Genomic DNA, 5,091 nt, shown 5'->3' on the forward strand with positions numbered 1-5,091 from the left:
TGATAACAGCATCTGCACCAAATGTATCGAGTATTTTGGTCGGCGAAGAAGCGCTATGCTATGTTGTCATCCAAAACATAATGATAAGTATAGTGGTAAGTATGTGAAGTACATTACCGCGGAGCAATACTTTACCCAGTATAAGGAGATAGGTTTATTACCAAATCAAGCTATATGCAAGGACGCAAAATTTTGCCATGGTTATGCTGAAGAAATTCAAGAACAAGAGTCGGAAGACCCATTTGAAGAACCTGTCACCAAGAAGAAATTGGTCGATACGTTGACCAATATAAAACAGACAATCTCTCCTTCATCCCCTGCAATAACATTTAATAGAAGAAACCTCATCCAACAGGGTAACCTCGTCACAAGAGAACTTGAGCAAGTTGCCAAGACAATCACCACAGGATTTAAAGAAGTCGGATTGCCAATTGAAGAAGAAGATAAACAACAACTTCTACAAGATTCTGAAGATCTCAAGTGGATCATGAACAACTTAAAGTTGAGATTGCAAGGATGTTCTCAAGCCGAAAAAAAACAGCTTTTAACCCTGGTTCCGCCATCTTGGAGTATCAAGAAAACCAAAGACTTCTTCGACGTTGGACAGCGGTTGGTCCAGGGAAGTCGAAAACGTCGAACAGAAACCAACACCATTCTTCCTCCCGTAAAACCAAAATGTGGATTCAAAATTACTGATGAGACAAAATCCAGGATTAAGGACTTCTATTATCAAGATGATGTTTCTAGAGCCTGCCCAGGACAACAGGACTTCATATCCATAAAGAACAAGGAAACAGGGAAACGAGAACATAAGCAGAAGCGGTATCTTTTAAGCAATCTGCGGGAGCTCTACGAAAATTTCAAGACCCACCACCCGGATTCGAAAATTGGGAAATCATCCTTTATGATGCTAAGGCCGCCAGAATGCATCTCGCTAACCAGCAAGGGATACCACAACGTTTGCGTATGTATTCATCATGAGAACGTCAAACTTTTGTTCCACGCTATCAAGATTTCTTCAATCAAGCCTTTAATTTCACAATTAGTTTGTGAAAACGGAGGCAAGGATTGCTACTACAGGAGATGTGCTCAGTGTAAAGGATCCACAACAAGATTCAAAACAACTTTAAGAGAAAATGAAGTACTCAAGAACAACGAGTCAATATCGTACCGAAGATGGCTAACAACCGATGGGACCCAATACGTGACTCAAGAAAAGGATACCGAAGAATTCTTGGACTTTGCAACTTTAGAATTGGAGAAGATGATGAAACATCACTACATCAGCAAAGCTCAGCATGAATTTCTGGTGGATCTTCGCCAGAATCTCAAACCAGGTGAGATTGTCATATGGGGCGATTTTTCTGAAAATTATTCACCTGTCATCCAAAATGCTGTCCAGTCTGAGTATTTTTCCCATAAACAAATCACTCTCCACCCCTTCACGATATATTGGAACGTGAATCAAGAAGTCAAGATGAAGAGCATAACTGTCATTAGTGATTGTACCACTCATGACACAAACTCTTTCTACGCATTCCAGACCAAACTCGTACCAAAACTTGTTGCTGAGTTTGCTGCTGCCCAAATCAAGATTACCAAGATCTACTACGTTTCGGATGGATCTGCAGCCCAATATAAGAACCGAAAAAACTTCTGTAACTTATACCATCATCTAAAGGACTTCGGAATTATAGCTGAATGGAACTATGGAGCAACTGCTCATATGAAGGGACCTCAAGATGCTCAAGGAGGAATTGCGAAACGTCGAGCAAGAACTGCATCCCTACAAGGCACCAAGATTACAACAGCCTTAGAATTCTATAACTGGTGCAGTTCAAATATCAAAGGAATAGAATACATCTTCATCTCGGATTCCGAAATTCAGGAGATTATTGATGAAAAGGATTTAACTTCCCGGTACGAGACAATAAAAACAATTGCGGGGACTCAACAAGCTCATCGTATTGAAATTGCATCGGGAAAAATTCACCTTTACGAAGTTTCTCGGGACACCACGGTGATGGCTACGAAAATAATGGAATCCGAAGGCCAACCTCCCCTGGTCATCATCGATGAATGCTCTGTCAGCGATTGGGTTGTTTGTGTCTACGAGAAACAATGGTATGTCGCAATCATCGACGAAGTGGACCTCGCGGAACAGGAGGTGAAGGTGACATTTTGGAAACCCAACACCTCCAAATCCAAATCTGGAACTTCGTATATTTCTGAAAACGCTTCTTGTTACATCAAGATTGGACAGATTATTAAGAAGATTTTCCCATCAAGAGCATCAAGACGTGGAAGGACCATCAACATCTCTATGGAGGAGCAGGAAGAAATAGGAAGACTCTTTCAACAATTTCAACGATAAATGTATAAACTTGTAAATAGTGTATATATGTAAATAGTAGGTTAATTTCTTAGTTTAGACCTTTATTTTATGCGGTGCTAGTATTAAGAAGTGATACCTCCTAGTCTCAAGAAAGAAGAAGGACGTGGTGGCGAAGATGGACTTCGAATGGTGGTATTGGTGGCTGACCTAATAATATTTTTTAATAAATTTATTTATTAAATCATATTATTAAATACTTTAAATGAATTATTCAAATTTACCCGATTCTTCGAATTTAAAATCATTTGGTAATTTAGTCATGATCGCAGATCGCATAATATAACTTTCATATGGCTTTCAATGACTGTTTTTAATTGGTAAGAATGTTAGTTTAATTATCCCGCGATAATTAAATTAACATCACCTTGGGTAAGGGTCCGACGTTGTTGCTACCTCGCTGATGACTGGATTTTCCAGCAGGAAGTATTTGTAAGCAAATAATTCTTGGACTAAGCATAGTCGAAACCCTAAAATTGCTGATAGTGTCTAACAAACACTATTAGCTTATGAAATTTTACACAATCATGGTGATCCATGATTATGAACAAATAATTTCAGATAAGCTTAAGTTTTAAATTTGGAGTGATTTGGATAAACTTAATGTGCTTATCTGAAAAATTGATAAGTACACTGATAACCCCCGGAGCGCTAATTTTCGAGTGCATGACGTCATTATAAATTCAGATAAGCTTAAGTTATAAATTTGGAGCGATTTGGATAAACTTAATGTGCTTATCTGAAAAATTGATAAGTACACTGATAACCCCCGGAGCGCTAATTTTCGAGTGCATAACGTCATTATAAATTCAGATAAGCTCAAGTTTTAAATTTGGGGCGATTTTATGACTTCATGCAATACAAGTGCATTTTCATGCAATTCTGCATGCCTGAAATGCATGATTCATAAGCGTCATATATATTCATAAGTTTGTTACGGCCTTTACCATACAAGATGGCCCCCACGGAAACTTTGACCTCAAAAAAGTCATGGTTCCAGTCATTTCCCTTCCGACAACAAAAGCTGAGAATATAGCTCTTTTGACGTAGACAAATCTGGCATCAGGTTGTCAGAAGGGAAATGACTGGAGCTATTAGTTTTTTAACGATTTATGTGTATGTAAAAAAACCGCGAATATTCGAATTTTGAAATTTTTGATGCATCGAAATGTTCATATTCAGGGGGGGATTCGAATGTCAAATGCAAGTTGGGGCCTAATTCTTGTTGTACCGAGTGTATACTAGCTTTCTCATTTTTCCCAGTTTCTTGTCTCAATTTTTAAAGGGGGTGTGGTTACATGCAGTTCTTAAATTCCTATACTACGTGAACCCTTCCACCGAAAATTAAATTTGTAATAATTTTTATGGAAATCGGTGGGATCGATGCGAAAAAGATTTTTACGTATCCCTCATTTTCTATCTTTTCTTTCCTGGCCCATTCCCAAAATTCGGTGATATCTGAATCACCAAGCACTAGATATTATGGCAAATTTTTCGCCAAGCACTAGATATTATGGCAACATTTTTCGCCAAGCACTGGATATTATGGCAACATTTTTCGCCAAGCACTGGATATTATGGCAACATTTTTTGGCCAAAAAATGTCCCGGTTTTAGTAAGGACAAATATGGTCACCCTACCCGTGGGGGTCATCTGCTATGCCCCGTATTTCAAAATTGTCATAGAAAGCTGAAATTTGGCATACAGATTGTTACTGACTCTTAATGGAAGAATATGAAATCAGATTCGAAAAATTTTCATCTGGAGGGACCCTATGGGGTAACCCATACCGATTTCTCAAAATCATCAAATTGAGTTGTAATTTGGTACAGCGATTTCTAGTCGCACCTAATGGCAGAATATGAACTGGAATTGGGAAAATTTGTATGTGGAGCGACCCTTTTAAGTCACCCACACCTTTTATAAATTGTCACCAATGGTCTTATATATAGCGTTACATAAGTCGAAGAGCAGATTTGAGTGGGTTAGGCATATCAAAACTTGATATCTTTCAACTGGCATTTTTATAACGTATGCTATAAATTTGAACGAATTAAATTGGCTACGATATCCGCAAGACTAATGGTGTAAATGTTGCGGCGTACAATAATGGTTATATGTTTTATATTTGCCTTTAAAGTTCAAACCTAAAAAAGAATTAAATAAAACATAGCTTGAAAAAGTAAAAATTTCTAAGGTGAGGAAGTTCACTTAAAAGTATTAAACAAGCTCCCTCCGCCACCCAGATAATTTTACTTCGCCTGGGCTGTCTATTGCATTCTAAAATATCCAATTTCTATGATTGCATGCATCGACAATAATGTTTTGGCGTCATCTAAGAAAGTAAAGATTAGAATTACTTTCTTGGTCGAAAGTCAACTTTTGAATTGGTTAATATCCAGATCAACATTGCTGGGTATTAGCAATTATGATAATTTAGTGGTAATTACTACGCATGGTTCATCCATCAAAAAATATTTATTAATTATTTGTATAACTAGTTCGACATCGTGCTCGTTGTACATTCAAATCAGAATGTATGAACTGATAAACCTATATATTTTAAACCTGTACAATAACAAGACACATTTTGTTTTTAGATTTATTGGGTGACTATTTGAGCGACTTATTTACAACAGATATTTTAGCATGCAGTAGACAGCCCAGGTGAAGTAAAATTATCTGGGTGGTGGAGGGAG

The sequence above is a fragment of the Folsomia candida genome, unplaced genomic scaffold (assembly GCF_002217175.1).
Source record: "Folsomia candida strain VU population unplaced genomic scaffold, ASM221717v1 Fcan01_Sc034, whole genome shotgun sequence".
Classification (NCBI taxonomy): Eukaryota; Metazoa; Arthropoda; class Collembola; order Entomobryomorpha; family Isotomidae; genus Folsomia; species Folsomia candida.